Raw genomic sequence first — 12,232 nt, 5'->3', positions numbered from 1 at the left:
ATAAGATACTTCCAATCCAGCGTGTAGCTAATAAAGACCCCAAGATTTTTAGAAATGGAGGAGGATTTCCGGCCTCTGCATCTGGACGATGCATGCAACCACTTTATTAATTATTCACACAAGACCTTACAAAATCATACTTCCTCCGTTTCAAATTACTGAACTAAAACCACGACGAGTAATTTGGATAGTTTAAATTTGAACTAAAACCACGATGAGTAATTTGGAACGGAGGAAGTACAAAAGTAAGACTAAAGCCACCGTTTAGGCAACATCTGTCGCTACTCCTATCCAGTGTAACATCCCAAATTTTCAATTTGGAATGTTATACATTAGATCATCATTGCACATCATATTTTATTGCTTTTGGTGGATCCTAGAAATTCTACGCAACTCAAGGACCCTCGGAGAGAGTTGGGATTTCATTATTTTCATATTTGAGTTTTCTCAAATTTTGAAATAGGGATCATTTGATTTTATTTATTTTATATTTATTTATTTTTGTTATCAAAATATGAGACAGGGAATAAAATGACTTTCCCAAAATAAAGAAATATTGAGGATTTAATAAAAAAATCAAATAAGATTTATTTTGGTTTTATTCGCTATTTTATTTGAATTTAGGAAAAATTGCACGTTTTCAAAAACTGCTTTTAGAGCCAAAAAAATGTTCATCCCGTTCTAAATATTTTATTTAGATGGAGAAAATTTATTTTGGCATTTTTAGATTTTTATTTATTTTTCTAGATTTTTTTAGACGCAGCGAAATTGTTTTAAAAAAGAACCCGCGGTCGACTGGGCCAAGGGCCCAGCCAAGCAGGCCGGCCCAGCCAGCCGCCGCCGCCTCCAGCCGGATCGGGACCGGAGTCCCGATCGCCGCCGCCGCCGTGTCCGGGGAGGACACGCCTCCCGAGGCCGACCCCTCCCCCAAGTCGACCTCCCCGCCCCCTTTATAACCGCCGCCACCCCCTTGCAACCCTACACCGCCGCCGCCGCTGCCTGCGCCGCCGCCGCCGCACGCCGCCTGCCGCTGCCGCGCCGCCCGGAGCCGCCGCCGCGCCGCTTGCCGCCCCGCGCCGCCCGGAGCCGCCGCCTCGCGCCACCCGCTGCCCTGCCGGAGCCCCGCCGCCGCCGAGGTAGCCGTCGGCCGGTTTTTGAGAAAAAAACCGATTCGTTTTTTTTGAAAACCCTAGTTTCTGTTTTTAAATAAATAGATAGGTTTTTTTCCGGTTTATTTATTTAGCGAGCGCCTGTTCATCCGTTCGTTTTAACGAACGCGTTTTTCATTTAGTTTCTGTTAACGAACGTTCGTTAGTTAATTGTTCGTCGTTTTTCTTTTTCTCGGATTAAATCCGTGGTTTTTCTGATCGCGATCTCTGATTCGATATTCGTTCTAGTTTATCTTTTCGCTCGTTTATCGGAATCAGGCGATTCAAGCGTCCGGAGTTTCGTCTCGAAACCCTCTTTCCGTTTAACCAACTCAAACAAGTTTTTGCCACTATAAAAATTGCCTTAGATCTAGAATAGTAAACGAAGCTTGTTTCTTTTGCCGTTTGTCTTTCGTTGCTTCGTTCGTTTTGATTCTTTTTGCAAACCGGAGTTCTTAAGTTAAACTTTCTGGTTAGATCTTTTGTTCGAGTTTTACCTGTGCATTAGTTGAGTACTTATTGTGGTTTGTTTGTTTGTTTGCGATAGAGTACCTGGAGTGCGCTGCTTGCTACTTCGAATCGCTAGGTTTCCCGGATCATCAGCAAGGCAAGTAACACCTTGATCATACCTCCTACTACCCAGTTTTATTGCATTAGATCAATCCTCACACATTGCATGATTAGGATCTAATTAAATTGTGGGTTTGGGGAGTAGTTGAGGTAGAACCTATTACCTGTTTATTATCAAACCTTTGGGAGTTACTGTACGTTTGCTTATTATTGCTATGCTATGCTAGTAGACGTGGATTGGGTGAGTGTATCCATGACAGATGTGAGATTGTTAATTAATGGTTTATTTAAGGTGGCAACCTAAACACACATCTGGGTGGATTGAGGCACCCGGGTATTCCAGTGATTGCCTATTTTTCTTTTGGACCGCCACCTAGGCTCAAAGGGATCATGAGATTATTCATACTAGAAACTTCCATGTGCAGCCACAAGCTACTATGGGCTCTAGCATAGTTGACTAAGTCGTGCGAACTCTTACAGTGGTAGACTAGCAGATGTAGGGGATGTAGATTGGTACGGTCTACCCGTTCGCAGGGTGCTAGCGCTTCTGAAAGACTATGTCTCGGTCATCGATTTCTCAAACACCATGCAGTGCGAGAAAACCAACGGAGGAGATCGAGTCTTGTGGGGAAAAGTGCGCAAACCTCTGCAGAGTGTATAAACTAATCATGGTTAGCCATGTCCCCGGTTATGGACATCTTGAGTATCTAATACCTGGATTATCATGTGAATCTCATCATGTTACTCTAAAGTTAATTGTTGGGTTTTTAATGATGATGCTTAAATGGGATTGAGAATGCTGTCAACCATTCTCAATGTTTAACAACCACCATGATAGTTAAATAAAATTTATTCCTTTGCAGTAGGGAAAAATTGGCTTTACGCAAAACTGTAACCATAGAGCTTTCCACCAGCCATATATGCATGTAGTATAGTCTTATTTTTCCATTGCTCTCTATGTGTTACATTGCCAGCATATTCCATGTGTTGACCCGTTTCGGGCTGCAACGTTAATGTTGCAGACTTTTCAGACAACGATTAAGGTGCCTTTAGGTCGTGGTTCTATACTCAGTGATGCCGTTGGAGTTGATGGACTCACTTATCTTCCAAGCCTTCCGCTGTTATCGTTATTAGATGGCCTTAAGCCATATTTATTGTAATAAGTTCTCTTTTGAGACACTCGATGTAATAAGTGTGTGATTGCTACTCTGTTATAAATCCTTCAAGTATTGTGTGGTGTCAGCATTACTGATCCAGGGATGACACCGGAGCACAGAGATTGGACCGTTTGAGGTCTGGTCGCTACAAGATGGTATCAGAGCACACTCTGACTGTAGGACACGACCACTAAGCTAAAGCCCTAGATCACTACTTACTCTTCTCCTTCTGACCTCTCATCTTTTCTACTCTTTTAGGATGGCGGATGCAAGGAACAAGTTCATGCAACCGGATGAAGAAACACCCTTCGGACGTCACTTGAAGGAAGTCACTAGATACCTGAACATAGGAGTACCAAGCTTCACCGGAACCTACAACGCCACATTACCTGAAGAAGAGCGCTGGATGATTCAAGTTCAAATTCCAGGAAGGACGTTCATGCCAGTCACTGAGCCCATAGAGTTTTCTTTTGATGCACCAACTTGGAGTCTAGGAAAGAGCATGGCAGCTCACATCGCCATGGGACGTATTGGAGAATTTTACCGCAATGATCTCAAGGATACTATCTACCAGATTTGTGGGCGCCGAGATGAGCACTGGGAGATGATCAGCACCAGGAAGGATAGATCAGTTGCAGCTTTTATCCAGGAGTTAAACCAGCACATTCGACGTCAGGAGAACCAGATGTGCGCAGACATGATAGATCTGAAGAAAGCAAGGACAAGAATCAAGGAACTGGAGGAAGAACTCAAGGCTACACGTGAAGATTATGAAGAGGAAATTGAATTATTAGTGGAAAAGAATGACGATCTGATCAAGAAGATTGGAATATTCATGGGAGACCCTACACCAGTAGAAGAAGACGAAGAACCCAAGGAGATTCGCCCGGAAGACTACATCATCATCGACGACACCGACTCGGATCCAGATGATAGCGATGATGACTATGTTGATGAAGCTGGAGCAGATATCATGGAGTCTGCAACCGAAGAGTATTTCTAGTAGACCACCCCATCAGTAGTAGTAGTCCACCATGTAAATATAGTAGTCCGAGCACTTTTGCGATAGTTAGATTGATTGTAAGCCCTTGTTTGATTGAATGAAGTGAATTGTTTGCTTTTGCCTCATGTGCATATGGGTAGTATTTTCTCTTTAGACCCTCTCTATTCTTAAATCTCATCTTTTCTAAACCCTCAGATGCCTCCGAGACGTGACCCCAGATTTACCTTCCCACCGGAGCTCACTTAGTTGATCCAGCAGCAGAACACATTAATGCAGTTGCTAGTCCAGAATCAGAATCAGGGGAACAACAACAACAACCCACCACCACCACCACCACCTGTTGATCACTTAGCCCGTTTTCTTAGGCTGAATCCGCCGGTGTTATCCAGTAGCACCGAGCCGATAGTAGCAGATGATTGGCTCCGCAAGACAGCAAGAGAGTTGACCACGGCAGGATGCACAGATGCGGAAAAAGTGAAGTTTGCCGCACATCAGCTAGAAGGACCCACAGCATCATGGTGGGAGAATTTCACAGCCACTTTCCCTGTCGACACTGTCACGTGGGACCAGTTTCAGCAAGCTTTTCGTACTGCCCATGTTTCCGCAGGAGCTATGGCCATGAAGAAGCGAGAGTTTTGCAACTTGCGCCAAGGAGGACGGACAGTTGGCCAGTATGTGGAGGACTTTAGTAAGCTAGCACGTTATGCCCCAGATGACGTTGCTACGGATGCAGCTAAGCAGGAGAAGTTTCTGGAAGGATTGAATGATGAGTTGAGCATGCAGTTGATGGTAGCAACCTTCAACAACTACCAGGAGTTGGTAGATCGTGCTCTCATGATTGAAGGGAAGCAGCAGTAGATCGAGAACCGCAAGAGGAAGTATGGACAAGGGAAGTACAATTCTGGAGCTCAGCAGAAGCCACGTTTTACCCCTAGACCAGGAGGACATTTCCAGCATACCCATGGAGGAGGTAGATCACACAATCACAATGGCCCCAAGACTGGTAATGGGAATGGAGGAAGCAACGACCAAAACCGCACCAACCCATCAACCCCAGCCAAGAAAGAAAGACCTGAGCCAAGTCACTTGTTTTAAGTGCCAGAAGGCCGGACATTATGCCAACGAATGTCCTGAATCACAGAATGGAAATGGCAATGGAAGCTCTGGGAAGAAGCTGAACCCTTTCAACAGGGGACAGGTGAACCACATTAACGTGGAGGAGGTTGAAGAGCAGCCGGATGCAGTAATCGGTAAGTTTTTGGTTAAGTCATTTACTGCACTCGTTCTTTTTGATACTGGTGCATCGCATTCATACATATCAAGGGGATTTGTGGATAAGTATAAACTGCCAACCCAAGCCCTTAGGTCACCCATGTTAGTAACCTCGCCTGGAGCAGAGTATATGGCTAGCCTATGGTGTGATCGATTACTATTAAGGATTGGTAACTACGTATTTCCCTCATACCTAGTAGTGTTGGAATCTCAAGGATTGGATGTGATATTAGGCATGGATTGGTTGTCAAAGTATGAAGGGAATATTGAATGTGCCAGTAAGTCAATTTTTCTTACCACCCCAGAAGGAAGAAGGATCAAGTATGTATCACGGCATGTGCCAAAAAGACTCAAGTAAATTGCCTAACAGGAGTTGTGCAGGAGGAAGTACCAATAGTGAAGGATTTCCCTGATGTATTTCCCGAGGAATTGCCAGGCATGCCACCGAATAGAGATATTGAGTTTTTGATTGAGCTTTTGCCAGGCACATGGCCAATATCAAAGAGACCATATAGGATGCCCGCAAAGGATTTGGTGGAGATTAAGAAGCAGATTAAGGAGTTACTGGATTAGGGTTATATTCGCCCAAGTTCTTCACCTTGGGGATCGCCAGTACTTCTAGTAGAAAAGAAGGATGGATCGTTAAGGATGGTTGTTGATTATCAAGGATTGAATGAAGTAACCATCAAGAACAAGTACCCACTACCAATGATCAATGATCTGTTTGATCGATTGCAAGGAGCTAAGGTATTTTCCAAGATCGATCTGCGATCAGGATACCACCAGTTGAAGATTCGAGAACAAGATATACCTAAGATGGCTTTTACCACCAGGTATGGGCTGTACGAGTATACCGTTATGTCATTTGGTCTGACTAACGCACCAGCATATTTCATGAACATGATGAACAAGGTGTTTATGGAGTTTCTGAATAAATTTGTGGTAGTGTTCATTGATGATATCCTGGTTTACTCAAAGAATGAAGTGGAGCATAAGGAGCATTTGCGTTTGGTGCTTGGTAAACTCAGAGAACATCAATTATATGCCAAGTTTAGCAAATGCGAGTTTTGGTTGAAGGAAGTTGGATTTCTCGGACACGTTATATCCGGAGGAGGTATAGCAGTAGATCCCACTAAAGTTGATACCATGACCAATTGGGAAGCGCCAACAACAGTTGGAGAGATCCGGAGTTTTCTTGGACTCGCAGGATACTACCGGAGATTCATTGAGAATTTCTCAAAGATTGCGAAGCCTATGACGGAGTTGTTGAAAAAGGATACCAAGTTCATATGGACCGAAGAATGCGAGGCCAGTTTCCAGGAATTGAAGAAACATTTGGTTACATCACTTGTGTTGATTTTGCCAGATCAGACCAAGGATTATGAGGTGTATTGCGATGCTTCACGTCGAGGACTTGGAGCAGTGCTTATGCAGGAAGGAAGAGTTGTTTCCTATGCCTCACGACAGCTTAAGCCTCATGAGTTGAATTACGCTACGCATGATTTGGAGTTAGCAGCTGTAGTGCATGCATTGAAAACCTGGAGACACTTTCTCATTGGAAATCATTGTGAGGTGTACACAGATCACAAGAGTTTGAAGTATATTTTCACGCAGAAAGAGTTGAATCTCAGGCAAAGAAGATGGTTGGAGCTCATCAAGGATTATGATATGAGATTACATTATCACCCCGGAAAGGCTAACGTAGTAGCTGACGCGTTGAGCCGTAAAAGCCATGTCAACACCTTAATGACGGGAGATTTACCAAGGGAGTTAGCTGAAAATCTTCTTGAGCTATATTTGGAGATAGTTCCGAGAGGCTATGTAGCAGCATTGGAGATTCAGTCTACTTTGATGGATAAGATCAGAGAAGCTCAAAGGACTGACAAGGAGATTGCCTCTATAAAGGAGAAAATAAGCAAAGGAAAAGCTAAGGGATTTCGTGAGGATGAGCACGATACCTTATGGTTTGAAGACCGTGTTTACGTACCAAATGATTCGGAGATCAGGAAGTTAATTCTGCAAGAGGCACATGATTCACCATATTCGATTCACCCAGGAAATACCAAGATGTATTTAGATTTGAAGGATACTTTCTGGTGGACCGGAATGAAGAAGGATATTGCGGAGTATGTAGCAGTTTGTGGTGTATGTCAGAGAGTAAAGGCAGAGCATCAGAAGCCACCAGGATTGCTACAGCCATTGCCGATACCCGAACGGAAGTGGGATAAGTTAGGCATGGATTTTATTACGGGTTTACCCAGAACTCGTTCAGGCTATGACTCAATATGGGTTGTAGTCGATCGTTTGACAAAGGTAGCCCATTTCATTCCAGTGAAGACTACCTATACCAGTGCAAAGTTGGCAAAGATATACATGACCAGAATCGTATGTCTGCATGGAGTTCCAAAGAGCATTGTATCAGATAGAGGAACCCAATTTACCTCAAAGTTCTGGAATCAGTTGCATGAAACTTTGGGTACCAGACTAGAGTTTAGTACAACTTTCCATCCGCAGACAGATGGACAGACCGAGAGAGTCAATCAGATTTTGGAGGATATGCTGAGAGCTTGTGCGCTAGATTACGGATCTAGTTGGGACGAGAATTTGCCATATGCAGAGTTCTCTTACACCAACAGTTATCAATCCAGTTTGAAGATGGCCCCTTTCGAAGCCTTGTATGGAAGGAGGTGCAGGACCCCATTGTCTTGGGATGAAGTTGGAGACCGTCAGTTGTTTGGACCGGATCTGATTAAGGAGTCTGAACAGAAAGTGAAATTGATTCGCGACAGGCTCAAGGTAGCCCAGTCCAGGCAGAAGAGCTACGCAGATTCTAAACGCAAGGAGACAGTTTACGAAGTCGGAGACCAAGTTTATCTTCGAGTATCACCACTTCGAGGAGTTAAGCGCTTTGGAGTTAAGGGAAAGTTAGCGCCACGTTTTGTAGGACTATACAAAGTTTTGGAACGTATGGGAGAAGTAGCCTATAAGTTGGAATTGCCCGAAGAATTGTCAGGAGTTCACGACGTGTTCCACGTTTCCCAGTTGAAGAAGTGCCACGCAGAGATGGCTGATATACCGCTGAGAGATACAGTGCCGCTGGAAGCAATTCAGTTGGATAGTGATTTGACCTATGAGGAGAAACCAGTCAAGATTCTAGAGTATGCCAGTCGAGTCACCCGCAGCAAGGTTATCAAGTTTTGCAAAATTCAGTGGAGCCACCACACGGACGATGAAGCCACCTGGGAGCGAGATGAAGAACTGCCGAAGGACCACCCTCACCTATTTTCTAGCCAACCCGAATCTCGAGGGCGAGATTCATCTTAAGGGGGGTAGGTTTGTAACATCCCAAATTTTCAATTTGAAATGTTATACATTAGATCATCATTGCACATCATATTTTATTGCTTTTGGTGGATCCTAGAAATTCTACGCAACTCAAGGACCCTTGGAGAGAGTTGGGGATTTCGTTATTTTCATATTTGAGTTTTCTCAAATTTTGAAATAGGGATCATTTGATTTGATTTATTTTCTCTTCATTTATTTCTGTTATCAAAATATGAGAGAGGGAATAAAATGACTTTCCCAAAATAAAGAAATATTGAGGATTTAATAAAAAAATCAAATAAGATTTATTTTGGTTTTATTCGCTATTTTATTTGAATTTAGGAAAAATTGCACGTTTTCAAAAACTGCTTTTAGAGCCCAAAAAAATGTTCATCTTGTTCTAAATATTTTATTTAGACAGAGACAATTTATTTTGGCATTTTTAGTTTTTTATTTATTTTTCTAGAATATTTTTTTAGGCGCAGCGAAATTGTTTTTTTTTTCAAAAAACCCGCGCCCGACTGGGCCAAGGGCCTAGCCGAGCAGGCCGGCCTAGCCAGTCGCCGCCGCCTCCAGCCGGATCGGGATCGGAGTCCCGATCGCCACCGCCGCCGTGTCCGGGGAGGACACGCCTCCCGAGGCCGATCCCTCCCCCAAGTCGACATCCCCGCCCCCTTTATAACCGCCGCCACCGCCTGCAACCCCACACCGCCGCCCCCGCCGCCTGCGCCGCGCCGCCGCCGCCTGCCGCTACCGCGCCCCGCGCCGCCCGGAGCCGCCGCCGTGCCGCTTGCCGCCCCGCGCCGCCAGGATCCGCCGCCCCGCCGCCTCGCGCCACCCGCCGCCCTGCCAGAGCCCCGCTGGAGAGCCGCCGCCGCCGCCGAGGTAGCCGCCGGCCAGTTTTTGAGAAAAAAACCGATTCGGTTTTTTTTGAAAACCCTAGTTTCTGTTTTTTTAAATAAATATATCGGTTTTTTTCCGGTTTATTTATTTAGTGAGCGCCCGTTTGTCCGTTCGTTTAACGAACGCATTTTTTGTTTAGTTTCTGTTAACGAACGTTCGTTCGTTAATTGTTCGTCGTTTTTATTTTTCTTGGATTAAATCCGCGGTTTTTCTGATCGCGATCTCTGATCCAATGTTCGTTCTAGTTTATCGTTTCGCTCGTTTATCGGAATCAGGCAATTCAAGCATCTGGAGTTTCGTCTCGAAACCCTCTTTCCGTTTAACCAACTCAAACAAGTTTTTGCCACTGTAAAAATTGCCTTAGATCCAGAATAGTAAACGAAGCTTGTTTCTTTTGCCGTTTGTCTTTCGTTGCTTCGTTCGTTTTGATTTTTTTTGCCAACCGGAGTTCTTAAGTTGAACTTTCTGGTTAGATCTTTTGTTCGAGTTTTACCTGTGCATTAGTTGAGTACTTATTGTGGTTTGTTTGTTTGTTTGCGATAGAGTACCCGGAGTATACCGCTTGCTACTTCGAATCACTAGGTTTCCCGGATCATCAGCAAGGCAAGTAACACCTTGATCATACCTCCTACTACCCAGTTTTATTGCATTAGATCAATCCTCACACATTGCATGATTAGGATCTAATTAAATTGTGGGTTTGGGGAGTAGTTGAGGTAGAACCTATTACCTGTTTATTATCAAACATTTGGGAGTTACTCTACGTTTGCTTATTATTGCTATGCTATGCTAGTAGACGTGGATTGGGTGAGTGTATCCGTGACAGATGTGAGATTGTTGATTAATGGTTTATTTAAGGTGGCAACCTAAACACACATCTGGGTGGATTGAGGCACCTGGGTATTCCAGCGATTGCCTGTTTTTCTTTTGGACCGCCATCCAGGCTCAAAGGGACCATGAGATTATTCATACTAGAAACTTCCGTGTGCAGCCACAAGCTACTATGGGCTCTAGCATAGTTGACTAAGTCGTGCGAACTCTTATAGTGGTAGACTACCAGATGTAGGGGATGTAGGTTGGTATGGTCTACCCGTTCGTAAGGTGCTAGCGCTTCTGAAAGACTATGTCTCGGTCATCTGTTTCTCAAACACCATGCAGTGCGAGAAAACCAACGGAGGAGATCGAGTCTTGTGGGGAAAAGTGCGCAAACCTCTGCAGAGTGTATAAACTAATCATGGTTAGCCATGTCCCCGGTTATGGACATCTTGAGTATCTAGTACCTGGATTATCATGTGAATCTCATCATGTTACTCTAAAGTTAATTGTTGGGTTTTTAATGATGATGCTTAAATGGGATTGAGAATGCTGTCAACCATTCTCAATGTTTAACAACCACCATGATAGTTAAATAAAATTTATTCCTTTGCAGTAGGGAAAAATTGGCTTTACGCAAAACTGTAACCATAGAGCTTTCCACCAGCCATATATGCATGTAGTATAGTCTTATTTTTCCATTGCTCTCTATGTGTTACATTGCCAGCATATTCCATGTACTGACCCGTTTCGGGCTGCAACGTTAATGTTGCAGACTTTTCAGACGACGATTAAGGTGCCTTTAGGTCGTGGTTCTATACTCAGTGATGCCATTGGAGTTGATGGACTCACTTATCTTCCAAGCCTTCCGCTGTTATCGTTATTAGATGGCCTTAAGCCATATTTATTGTAATAAGTTCTCTTTTGAGACACTCGATGTAATAAGTGTGTGATTGCTACTCTGTTATAAATCCTTCAAGTACTGTGTGGTGTCAGCATTACTGATCCACGGATGACACCGGAGCACAGAGATTGGACCGTTTGAGGTCTAGTCGCTACATCCAATTGACGAAGCGATGCTGATAGTCTGGGTATAATACCAAACAGACCTCGCAGCCAAACCTAACATCTAAGACTTGAGGTCCCAACCAGGACGCCTGTCGGGTATGGGGCACCCACTAGTCCGACGCACTCTTCAACCTGGACGCCTGCCGGGTAAGAGGCCGCCGCAGCCACCTACCACCAATCCATCTTTAGTGTTGTGCTGTTGCATGTACCTTGCCCGGTCTAGCTGTCGTCGACGTCACCACGACACCAGACAATGCCATCATCCTGCGCTCATCCATCATCACACGCCCACCGGCGAGATCCCATGGCTCCATGCCGCTGAGACCCGCCGTTGTCGATGTGTCAAATACCACGCCGCTCCTCCTCTTGTCCCCTCCAGCCAACACTTGCTCCAAAACGATGTCCCGGGGAGGGAGAACGACATCGAAATGTCGCCATCGTCCGATCCAGTAGATCCAGATCTAGGGTTCCCCCGGAACCTTTCGATCAAGTTGACGTGGCCTGCAATGACGATGCCACGAGAAGGGAATGACGTCCGAGACGCCGCCATCATCCGCCATGACCGCAGCAGGCATGATTTTCACTGGAAGCCACGTCGTCTCGATCTCGCGGTTGGCTGGAACCGAGTGGTGCCCGCCGCCGAACCGGTGACACCGTCGCCGATCCGGTCACGCCACCGCCATGCGACGCCCCCGATGGAGATCCCGATCGAGATCGATAGAGACCCCAAGATACTTCATATGAAATGATCCCACTTGGCAGTTAAAGAAATCAGAACATAATTTAGCAATGATATCATCTCCCCCAATACATAAAACTCCACTTTTCAGATTTGTTTTAGACCAGACATTGATTCAAACCGATATGACAATAATTTTAAATTGAAAGATTTCTCCATATCATGGGACACACAAAAGAAGAAAGAACCGTGCCATCTGCATGTTGCAAAATCGCAATACCATTAACCAGATTAC

This window comes from Triticum urartu, chromosome 7A (genome assembly GCF_056163025.1).
Source record: "Triticum urartu cultivar PI428250 chromosome 7A, HENAU_Tu73, whole genome shotgun sequence".
In the NCBI taxonomy this organism is placed as follows: domain Eukaryota; kingdom Viridiplantae; phylum Streptophyta; class Magnoliopsida; order Poales; family Poaceae; genus Triticum; species Triticum urartu.
The sequence above is the reverse complement of the archived record's forward strand: the minus strand, read 5'-3'. Positions refer to the sequence as shown.